A 12,199-nucleotide genomic window follows, 5' to 3' on the forward strand; every position below is an offset into this window, starting at 1 on the left:
TAAGTCAGACAGAGAAAGACAAATACTGTATTATTTCACTTTATGTGGAATCTAAAAAACAAAACCAATGAACAAACAAAAAAAGCCAAACCAAACTCATAGATGCAGAGAATAGATTGGTGATTGCTGGGGGTGGGGTAGGGCGATGGGAGGGTGTAAGCAAAATAGGAGAAGGGGACCAAGAGGTACAAATTTCCAGTTATAAAAGAAATAAGGCATGGGGAGGTGCTGTACCGCCTGGTGACTTTAGTTAACAATATTGGATTGCATATTATGTAACCTTATATGATGTCAGGAGGAAAGTAGACTTAGCGTGGTTACCATTTCACAGCGTATCCAAATATTCAGTCATGTCGTACACCTGAAACTAATGTTATATGCCAATTACATATACCGCAATAAAAAAGGTGGAAATGCAAAGAAGAAATAAAATAAAATAAAAATGCACACCCTGCAACTTGCCCATGCCACCTGTAGTTATCTTTCCCAGAGCAATACTTAGGGAATAATCAGAGAGCAAAGATGGTCACTGCAACATGGTTTATAAAAGCAAAAACTTTGGAACAACCTAAGTACTCACCAAACAGTGGTATAGTTAAACAAGCTGGGTACTTCCCTGTTATGGTCAGTAGCCAGTGCTACAGTGGTTTAAAAAAGAGTAAGATACATCTTTAAATATTGATGTGAAAATGCATCCAAGAAATGCAAGACACATTGTTAAGTAAAACATACAGGTTGCAAGGGTGCCTGGGTGGCTCAGTCGATTGAGCGTCTAACTCTTCATTTTGGCTCAGGTCAGCATCTCAGGGTTGTAGGATTGAGCTCTGTGTCAGGCTCTGTGCTTAACCTGGAGCCTGCTTAAGATTTTTTTTCTCTCTCTCCCTCTGCCCCTTGTCCTGTTTGCACTCCCTCTCTCTAAAAATAAACAAACCAAAAACACGGGTTGCAGAATGTATTGACAGTATGATCTTATTTATGTTAAATAACCACACAATGTATATTTATACTAATAGCTAATATTCACTTATTAAGTAATAATAACTGGTAATATTTACACAGTGCTTACTCTGTTCCAGGCACTGGTCTAAGTGATTTAGTTACACTAACTCATCTATTCCTCATAATAACTCTTTTTTTTTAAGTTTTTTTCTTTTCTTTTTTTTTTTTTTTGAGAGAGAGAGAGAGAGAGAGAGAGAGAGAGAGAGAGAGAGAGAGATAGGACCAGAAAAAGAGGGAAAGAATCCCAAGCAAGAGAGCCTGATACAGGGCTTGAACTTACCAACAGTGAGATCATGACCTGAGCCGAGATTAAGAGTTGGACACTTAATTGACTGAGCCACCCAGGCACCCCTCCTCATAACTCTATGAGGTAGATAAAATGGTGAACATCAGCCCCACTGCTAGATGAGGAAATTGAGGCACAGAGATGTTAAGTGATTTGCCTAAAACTGCATAGCTAATAGGTAATGGAGTTGGGATTGAAAACCAGATTGACTACATCTTTTAACTATTGCACTGGTGTAACAGGCACTGTGAGAAGCACTTGGTATATTTTTGTTGGTATTCTCCTATTTATAGAGATAAGAAAACTGAGCTACAGAGAGGTAAAACAGTTCACCCAGAGTCACCTGGCTTGTGAGTAGAGTCAGATCTGAACCCAGATGTCTTACATCAGCACCTGGGTTCTTAACCACTACCCTCTCAGTAGTTACAAAGATTTATGGCAAAAGTCTAACTTCCAAACAATTGAGAAGAACGAAGGGTAAAAAGAGGTTGTGTCTTTTTCCTCCTCCCCATTTTTCCTTTCTGTCTTAAAATTCTGGAGGGAGCCAGGTCAGGCGGGACAGACATTTGCCGCCTCAGCCGGGCAGAGGTGGGGCTGGGGCTGAGACTGGAGGCTGGGGTCAGAGTAGACCTAGTTGGTCCTGGACCTGGAAGGACTGTCTGTTGGTGGCTGCCCACAGTGGGAGGGGCCTTGTCAGTGTGATTGGAGCCCTGGGGGACCTGGCAGGTTGGGCAGGTGGTTGATACAGAAACACCATGGGATCCGGGAAGTGGGTGAGAATATGACTGTCCAGTGAGGCCAAAGAGGGATCTTCAAGGAGACCAGTGAAGGCCCCTATGCCTCAGCTTTCCTCAGGGAAGCTTCTAGAAAAGGCAAGGAAATGGATTCTTCCATAGAGCCTCCAGAAGGAACCAGCCCTACTGACATCTTGCCCTTAGCCTCATGGAACTGACTTCAGACTTCTGGCCCCCAGAGCTCTGAGGGAATGAATTCATGTTGTGTTAAGCCATCAAGAATGTGTGGTCAGTTATTAGAGCTGCTGTAGGAATTGAATACAATCCATCTTTTAGGTGCCTCTTCAGTTTGTCCTCTTTTGCCCCATTCTTGCTTCCCCTCACGGTCTCATCCGTACCTGTCCCTTAGTCTCACAGCAGATATCCTGTGATGGCTTTCATGACCCATATTGACAGCAGCCCCTCCTACTCAACAGCTGAGCCCCAGCCCCCTGATGTGACATTCGGTGTCCACTAGTTTCCGGCCTGTGGTTCCAGCTTCATCTCCTGTCTCGCCTTTGTGATTCAGCACAACCATTCTTAACCTGGGGTCCACGTACTCACTCGCTTCCTCCCTGCTCGATTTTTATGACTAGTTTCAGAAGGTCTGTGAACCTCCTGGAATTCAGAGCAATATTTGCCACGCACACCTGTGCTCATGTGTATCTCCTGGAGACAGGATCTACAGGTGGCCCTAAGCAGGTTCTCATGCCCCCAAGACAATGACATGCTGGTGACAGGTTCTTGTTCCCGGCACGCATCATGCTGCTTCACCCAGCACCTTACTCCATGTTCCATCCACCTGCAGTGCCCTTCCCCCAGAATTCTTTCATTCCATTCATGTCTCTGTGCCCCCTCCTCAGAGAGGACCCCGGGGGGAAGCAGTGAACAGGAGGACCCTCCCTCCCCTGCCCGCCCCCCCGGAACACAGGTAAGAACTCTTCACTCCTCCCTCCTGAATCTGTGAACCCCAAGGGAGGGACCCGGGGGGCTAGAGTTCAAGGTATTTTCCCAAAGGACAACATTTTCCTCCCTAAGAGAAATTCTGGCGTCAGCCGCTAGATAATAATTTCCCCACCTCATTACCTAAACCATAAACCTGGACGAAATAAATGTTACAATGCTGGTATTAGAGCTCTGCTTTGGAAGCGAAGAGAATTGGGTGATTAGTTCCAACCTGGGGAATTATGGCAAGTCCACGGAAGAAATGTCATTTGAGCCATTTCTCATTGGAGAACGGGAAGGATTTTCAGAAGGGGAAAAGCAAGACAGAAATGGGAGGAAAAAAGGCGCGGGGGGCAGGACAGTGCTTGGCGTGGGGGCCAGTGAGTTATCTTGTGATGGCTGAGCCTTTGGGTTCTTGGAGGGAGCTGTGGCCAAAGAGGTCACCCTGTGGCCTCATCATGGGAGTTCTGGCCTGGGTTCCGAGGAGCGTGGGCTCCACAGTGAGGCGGTGGAGAGCCATCACCAGGAGAGCAGTAGACACAGCTCTGTGTCTTGTTTGCTTTGATATTCTCGTCACCAAACAAGGTGTGCGGTGCATAGTAGGTGCTCGAGAGATGCTTTGCCTGAGGGAGTGAGTGTGTATGGGAAAGCTGACTTCAAGGGAGGTGAATTGAGTTGGGAAGAGGCTAAAAATGGAAGCACCAACTGAGAACAAACTGAGGGTTGATGGGGGGTGGGAGGGAGGGAAGGGTGGGCGATGGGTATTGAGAGGGCATCTTTTGGGATGAGCACTGGGTGTTGTATGGAAACCAGTTTGACAATAAATTTCATATATTAGAAAATAAATAAAAATAAATAAATAAAAACAAAAATGGAAGCACCTACGAGATGCTTTCCCAATAGTTCAGATGGGGAATGATGAGGCTGCCCCAGGGTGGGCACGGGGTGGAGAGTGAGGAGCACACAGGGAGTTATCACGGGAAGGACAGACAGGACTTGTTGCTTCTGGGGTGGGGGAGCGGTGGGGTGGGGGAGGGGGAGAGACTGGGGCAGGCTGAGGTCTGTGACCTGTGAGGGGTGGGTGGTGGCGTCATTCACCAGCGGGGACCTAGGAAGAGGAGCACGCTTGGGGATGGAAGGGTGGAGAAGAAAACGAAGCCTTAAGGAGGCTGGTGTTCTGAGTTTGCTCAGGTGTCGGATGCACAGGGTGGGGGTTGGTGCAGGGAAGGCAGGGAGGTGGCATTGTCGGGGGGGGGGGTGGGAGGGGGACAGTGGTGTAAGTTTTACAAGTGATTCAGGTTATGCCTGCCCTTCCCGGTCTCTCTTCAGAGAACACTCTGAACGGTGCTTTTCCAAGGACGGAAACCTCATTTGTTCTATCTCAGAACAAACCAAAACCAGCTGGAAGCAGCTATTTTTCATCCCTGTCCTCAGCCACCAGCTCCTCCTGGGTGCCCTCATCCTGTTATCTCTCAGCTTGGCATGACCATCAGTTTGGACTGGGACAAGGCACTGTATCTCATGGAGATTTCCCTGATATGCTATCAGCAATGGGCTTTCACTTCGAGTCACTGTGCTTCAAAGTGTCCATGAGAGGACCAGGCCAGCCTGATGGCATGTTAATTATTTGGAGATCTTGAAGGCATTTCTAGATCATAGTTAAACTATGAGGTAACCCCTAATTCCTTATCCTGAATCTGCCCCAAGAGTCCCAAGGCAGTGCATAGGGAAAAATCATAGCCATTTGGGGGGCATAGACAAAAATCTTGGGGGTTTTAGAGGGGACTGTGGTTCAAATAATTTCCCTGGGGTAACCCTGGGTATGAGCTAGTGATTTGCTTTTTTTCTTTTCTTTTTTTTGTTTTCTTTTTTTTTTTTTAATGTTTATTTATTTTTGAGACAGAGAGAGACAGAGCATGAACAGGGGAGGGGCAGAGAGAGAGGGAGACACAGAATCCGAAGCAGGCTCCAGGCTCTGAGCCATCAGCCCAGAGCCCGATGCGGGGCTCGAACTCACAGACCGCGAGATCGTGACCTGAGCTGAAGTCGGACGCTCAACCGACTGAGCCACCCAGGCGCCCCACTAGTGATTTGCTTTTATTCGTATTCATCCATCCATGCATCCATCCATCCATTCATCCATCCATGCATCCACTCACCCTTTCATTTCACAGATGGTCACAACAGGCCCATGCTAGGTACTAGGAACACACAGGTGAGCAAAATGGACTTGTGTATTTTGTTGCTCAGGCAGAATGAGTAAATGAGTAAACAGGCCTTTATAGCACTGAGTACTGAGATGTCAAGTGTAGATCTGGCAGGAGACAGAGGGTGGGGGGGGGGGGAGAGAGAGAGAGAGAGAGAGATGGGGACCAAGGGGTGAAGGGTAAAGTATGCTCCATAAAGAGGATGCAACAGGTACAAAGGCCCAGTGGTTTGGGCAGTGTGAGGTGTGAGAGAAGGAAGCATGATGAGTTCAGGAACTCAATATGACTAGAGTGTAGTGGGCACGTGCACGTGCGTATGTGTGGGTATGTATACCCATGCACACCAGGTTATGTGTTCATAGAGGCACACCCACTCGAACACGCATATGCACACATATGCATATACACACACGTGGACTAGTGTGTGTGCACACCTATGTGCATGCACGTGTGGCTGTGCACACACGTACGCACACATGTACATGCATGTCTGTGTGTGTGCCTGTGCGTGCACATGTACCTTGGGTAGGGGGACTGGAAAGAGAGGAAGCTGGATAATGGGAGATAGTTATAGTCTCTTTTCCTCAAAGGATTCAGGATTTAGGGGCACCTGGGTGGCTCAGTTGGTTGAGTGTCTGACTCTTGATTTGAGCTCAGGTCATGATCCCAGGGTCATGGGATTGAGCTCTGCTGTGAGTGTTGAGCCTGCTTAAGATTCACTCCCTTTCTGCCTCTGCCCCCTCCCCAGCTTGTGCTTTCTTTCTAAAAAAACAAAAACAAAAAAACAAAAAAATGTACTACAACCCCATCCCTCTGCCCCAAACAGAATTTAGGGTTTAAGTAACAAAAGCCAGGAAGGGGATTGTTTTGCAGGTAAATTTCTGCCCTCTTTCTGGACCTCTTCTGGTCAAACAAAGCTCCCCGAGGAAAGGGGGCACTGAAGGACCTGGCCACCTTCATGGCACGATTAGATGGAGCCCAACAATACCCACAACGTAACCACTCAATACATTAGTTTGCCCCACACCCCTATCATTGCAAAAGGAAAGAGTTAAAATATTCCTGGTTCCTAATTTCAACCCTTGCTCTTGGGTTGCATGAAGACCCATCAAGTGGAGCTCAGAGAGCAAAGGTATGTCAGGTCTCTGCCCCAGGCTGTTTCTCTCAACAGAAGAGAATGATGTTGCTAAACAGAAATTTTCCAGGCCAGTGGCTGACAACCCAGTCGTGCATTTGGACAAAGAAACAAACGCAGACCAAGCTCCTGTTCTGCTCCAAGCACGGCTCCTGCGCATGCAGGTTAATTGTTTGTGTTGAACATTTCCTCCGGAAGACTGATATCTTAGCGGGGAGCAGAAAAGGGAGGGGTCATGCCACTCAGCCTCCCCAGCCAAGCTCAGAGGACTGACGGTGGCTAATCCCAGGCTGCCGGTGAAGGTTGGATGGTGGCCCCCACCTTTGTCTTGAGAATCAGAGCCCCAGTTTCCACCCCCAACACTATGCCCACCCCCTGAGCACCAGGGGGTCTAGCCCTTACTCAGCCTTTCCTGGCACGTGTTCTGGGAACTCACTTTATGGCAGGTCCTGTGGGAGGCCAGTGCTGCCTCCTTGGCGTTGCTCTCCTTGGAGAGATGGGGGAACCATCTAAGTTAGCTGGGGGTAACCAGCTAAGTACAATATAGCATGACAAATGCCATGGTGGGGGGATGGTAAGGTACAGCGCCAGGAGGTCCAATGACAGTGTCAGCAATATGATCTCATGAACACTTATTTGCAGTAGGTGTAGGCTGGAGGTTGGGAGTATAGCAGTAACGATAGTTAGTATCTATTGAGGGTTTACCAAGTGCTGGCCATTGGGCTTAAACTGCTTACATGAATGATATTATCTAATCCTTAGACACGATCCCATGAGATACCTGTAATGGGAAAATTAGTGGCCCCCAAAGATGTCTACGTTTTAACCCCCAGGACCTGTGAAAATATTGTCTTATGTGGCAGAAGGGACATTACAGATGCGATTAAATTAAGGATCCTGGGGCGCCTGGGTGGCTCAGTCAGTTAAGCTTCCAGCTTCAGCTCAAGTCATGATCTCACGGTTCATGAGACTGAGCCCCATGTTGGGCTCTGTGCTGACAGCTCGGAGCCTAGAGCCTCTTCAGATTCTCTCTCTCTCTCTCTCTCTCTCTCTCTCTGCTCCTCCCTTGCTCACGCTCTGTCTCTCTCTCAAAAATAAATAAACATTAAAAAATAAAACATAAATAAATTAAGGATCCTGAGATGGGGGGATTATCGTGGATTGTTTGAGTGGGTTCAATGTAATTACAGTCATCCTTTTAAGTGAATGTGGGAGGCAGAAGGGTCAGAGTCAGAGTGCTTCCATGTGAGAGGGATGTGGTAGGCCATCACTGGTGGAAAGGTGGGTATGTTGTATGCTTCTATTTACATTTGGAAATATAGAGTGTATCTAGGACTGGCAAATAGTTTCATAGTCGAATAAATAGTCTGTAACAATTGCTGGGAACACTGTGTTGAGAAAGATTGGACGGCTGTGTTGGAGCGATGATGTGGTACTCAATTAGCAATGTCTGGCTTGGATGTGGAAAGAAAGAATGGGGCATGTTTGTTGGCTACTTGCCATCCTGTGATCACTGCACTCTTACACAGATGAGAGAAATGGGACCCAAGTAAGAAAACTGACTTGCTCAGGCCTTTGCCTGTCCCATAACAGCTGCATATCGCTTGTGGTGACCACATACTCCTTCCTGTCTGGAATGCTGGTTTAAGAATGGGCATATCTCAGGGTGCCTGGGTAGCTCAGTTGGTTAAGTGTCCGACTTCAGCTCAAGTTGTGATCTCACAGTTCAGAAGTTTGAGCCCTGCATTGATTGGGCTCTGTGCTGACAGCCCAGAGCCCAAAGACTGCCTTGGAATCTGTCTTCCTCTCTATCTGCCCAGTCCTGATTGCTCTCTCTCTCTCTCTCTCTCTCTCTCTCTCAAAAATAAATAAACATTAAGAAAAATAAGAATGGGCATATCTCTGTGTCATCAGATTCTTCTAAGTCTTGGAATCTAACACCCACCTGCATGGGCTGAGGGCCATATAATCTCTGTCCCAAGACTTCTGTGGTTTTCTTTCAGAGCTTCTCCAGTTGAGGATGGTCTACTGTGAGGTAGTGAACTGCTTCCCAGCAGCTCGGGAACCATGCAGGGAGTGCTGGACTTGGTTAACGGGTGTGGGTTACTACCTAGACAAAGTGCTTGGTTTTTCCGGGCCTTGGTTCCTCGTCTGCAAAATGAGACTGATGATGCTAATCTTGCAGGTGGCCAAGAAGATTGCATGTGATGACTACAAGTGGAGATGTCCAATGCAAAGCTTAACACACAGTGGTTGCTTAATAAATATTTAATTAAAAAAAATCTTAGGCTGCAGTGGAGAAGAGAGTGGGCTTTGGAGTCCAATCCTGGCTTCAGCTGAGTGTTCATGGGCAATTCATTTAATCCCTCCGGGCCACAGTTTGAACTCTGTCCTGTGAGGTTAACAGTGACAATGGAATGAACACACCACAGGGCTGTGGGGACCCGTGCTGGGACACCATGTATAAGGCACCTAGTCCTGTCCTTGGCATATTGTGCGTCTCAGTAGATGTGAGTGCCTTTCTTCCTTTTCTGGTCACTGGAGGAGTCAAGTGAGGCTTTAGAGAGTCCCAAAGCTTGGATTTGGTGACCTTTGACATCCCTCTTGTTTCTGCACCGAGGAAACAGACAGGCCCCTGGGCTCAGCCCACCCCCCCCCCCCAGCCTCTCTTGAAGTCATAGCTTGCCTGGCTCTCCGGACCTCAGCTTTCCTCATGGCTTCTGTTGAATTCATCCCTACTTCCGGTGTTCCAGAGTCTCGAGTGAGGCTTCCCTGAGCTCCCCTGGGCACCATAAGGTCCAGCTGGGTCAGGCCAGCCCTCCCCACGCAGGCACTCAGAACTGGATTATGGGGGGGGGGCAGCAGGGCAGACGGCAGCTGTATAAGGGGCATCACTGGAACTGGAAAGTGATGGAGAAAAATCGCATCTTTTTGAAATCCTCTTGGGAAGAGGACAACGTAGGAATACTTTGGTAAGCTGCTTGTTGGTGGGGCTGAGACCACAGGTGGCATGCTGATAGAACAGATGGTCTCCAAATTGTCATCTAAGGGGGCTGGCCTGGGTAACTGCAGGGCTTTGACTTTGGGAGTGAGGAATGCAAGCTCAGGTTTCTCTTTTTTTGCTTTGCTTTCACATGGTACCTGGTTTCATGAGCGTTGAGAAAAGAGAAGAGAAAAGAGGACATTCTTGGTTGAAGGTGGGCATAAGCAAAGGCCCAGAGGCATGGCCACTGGTGGAGGTCTCATAATACACAGCAACCACCAGAGCTAGTATAAGAGGGTGCCAAGATGGTACCCCGTTTTGGCATATGCTCTAAGACAATCAAGAAATCATTCTCCTGAAAACGTTTTTCGAGTGCTATGGCATTTCCCCCCAGTGACCCCATCCATAGAGTGGGGTGTGTGTATGTATGTGTGTGTGTGTGGGGGGATTATTCTAAGCCTAAGTCTAAAAAGAAGACCTTACATTGCCCCTGGAGTTTGAGACACAGTGCAGTGGTGATCAGCATGAGCTTAAACATAATTTACAGGGGCGCCTGGGTGGCTTGGTCGGTTGAGCGTCCGACTTCGGCTCAGGTCATGATCTCACGGTCCGTGGGTTCGAGCCCCGCATCGGGCTCTGTGCTGACAGCTCGGAGCCTGGAGCCTGCTTCCGATTCTGTGTCTCCCTCTCTCTCTGACCCTCCCCCGCTCATGCTCTGTCTCTCTCTGTCTCAAAAATAAATGAACGTTAAAAAAAAAAAAACATAATTTACAGCTGCAAGGCTGGTAGGAGTGGCTGTGACCACACTGAGCTTCCACAGGCCAGAGGGGTGTGACCAGGAGCCTATGTCGCATGTAGCAGGGACATTTAAACATAGATACCACCTGTAATGGTTGACTTTGTGTTTCTCCAGAGAACTCTAATATACCGTCCACAGGGCTTCCTGCCAGGGGTGAGGCCATCTCAGCAGCAAAGGCTGGAGGGGTACTGCTGGATGTAGGTTTGCAGGGGGCGGTATATGGGCCATCCATATAAGCATCCACTGGGTGACCAGTTGGATGACTGGCATTACCTACATCGAGGGGTCTGCTCTTTCGTGTTCCCAGTGAGAATCCATGGATCCCACGAAAGCCACTCACTCAGGATGGTTTGTGAGAGAAATAATCATCAGGAGATGGGACATCTCACAGGCCCCAACAGCAGCGGGCCTGGGGAGGGGTCTTGAAAGAGAGGCAGGAAGCCAGACCCATGCTTTCTCCATCTCCATCCTGTGGTTCTTGTGTTGCTCTCTCTGCGAGGTGACTCTTCGCTTGCTCATCCTTGTACCTTGCCTCAAAATGTCTTCTCCGTTTACGGGCTCAAGACTGTCTGCCTACTAACTGTCACTTGTGTCTCTTAGTTCAAATTTTCAAGAGAAATCTGATTTGCTGATGGTTAGCTAGTGGCCTGTCTCCTCTGTGTCAGGAGCTCCCTTCCTCCTCGACAATAAGCAGAGGCTGGGAGGTAAGCCCCACCTTGCAGTGGATGGTGCGTGGGGCTTCTCTCTCCCAGGGCTCTGAGTGGAGCAGACTGAGTGAACAGAGCAGGTGAAATGTGGCAGGAAGATTACCAGTGGTCATCAAAGGTCCGGCGTGGCTGCAGCCTGCAAACCATGGAAGGTTGTACTGAAAGATGAGGTTGTGGAGGGCATTTGAAACTAGCTCGCGGAAGGTCTTGAATGCCGTGTCAAGGAGTTTGAACTTTAACTCCTGTGACCAGGACCTGCGGAGCAACACTTATCACCAGCTCCATCCTCAGGTCACTGCCAAGTGGCCCATTTACCTGGCTAAGTAGTACGATTTGAACGTGGCAGATAGCTGGGGAATGCTCTGAAGAATGTGCTTTTTTTGATGGACGCTTGAAATGATGCTCAGGCTTTGGAATGATTCACTTCAAGGACTCTTGGCTTTTGTATGTTTCAACTCTCAATTGCAACACTACACTAATGTGGTTTTTTGCATTGAATTAAAATTAATCTAATACTTGACAACTCTGGCTGGACGCCTGCCAAATATGGAGACTGGAGATGCTTCCTGTAAATTCTGCCACAGAGGATTCTTACGATTCAGGGAACATCCCATTTATCTCACTGCTATGCACTCCTGACCCTAATTCTCTAGAGATTCCTTTTGTAAGATCCTCTTGCATAAACGTGAGCGTGTTCCTTGGCAGTTACTTTTTCAAATCTGTATAATCTCTGGGGACCAGGATCATCTGAGGTGCAGGGAAAGGGTCATTTAGATGAACCAACTCTGCTCAAAGTCAGTCTTGGATTTTTTCCAGTAATAATCTCTTTCGTCATTAATGGCCTGCTGGGTGAATCTTATTACATCTCCTTAAAATAATTTAGATGCTAATATCTCCCATTGACCATTATGTGGGGAACGCAGGGCTGGAGGTGGTGGTGAGGACTGAAAGCTGTCTTAATTCTATGCTCCTTTTCACAGCTGGAGACTCTCGGCCGATGGGCTTGGAAAAGCTGCCTTAGCAACCAGGATTTTCACGCCTTTGCCCTTAAAATGCCTTTGATCGCTGTCCCAAAAGTTCTACTTTCCCAGATGAGGAGCCAGGAATCTGGGTGAGCAACCCAAGGGGATTCTGGGTGAATATTTTCAAGAGGATTGTGGGTAATCAATGGAAGCGCAACTGTATTTTTGATCAGACGTGAGCTTGAGGGTGGGCTGGGGGAGGCATGAAGAGAGAGGAAGGACCTGGTAGTCAGGAGGTTTGACTTCCAGTTCTTGGTTTGTTTATTTATTTCTATTTGTTTTTAATTTTATTTTTAAGTCATCTCTACACCCAGTGTGGGGCTCATACCTACAGCCCTGAGAT

General features: G+C 47.9%; 1 long non-coding RNA gene across 1 annotated transcript in view; it reads left to right on the top strand.

The window, feature by feature from the left end:
* Positions 1-11,958, top strand: part of LOC131504979 (uncharacterized) — a 42,886-nt gene extending 30,928 nt beyond the window's left edge. Inside the window, exon 3 of the long non-coding RNA XR_009258221.1 lies at positions 11,815-11,958. This is a non-coding gene — a long non-coding RNA (uncharacterized LOC131504979). The remainder of the gene's footprint in view (positions 1-11,814) is intronic.
* The last annotated feature ends 241 nt before the right edge of the window (positions 11,959-12,199 follow it).

The sequence above is a fragment of the Neofelis nebulosa genome, chromosome 2, assembly GCF_028018385.1.
Source record: "Neofelis nebulosa isolate mNeoNeb1 chromosome 2, mNeoNeb1.pri, whole genome shotgun sequence".
In the NCBI taxonomy this organism is placed as follows: domain Eukaryota; kingdom Metazoa; phylum Chordata; class Mammalia; order Carnivora; family Felidae; genus Neofelis; species Neofelis nebulosa.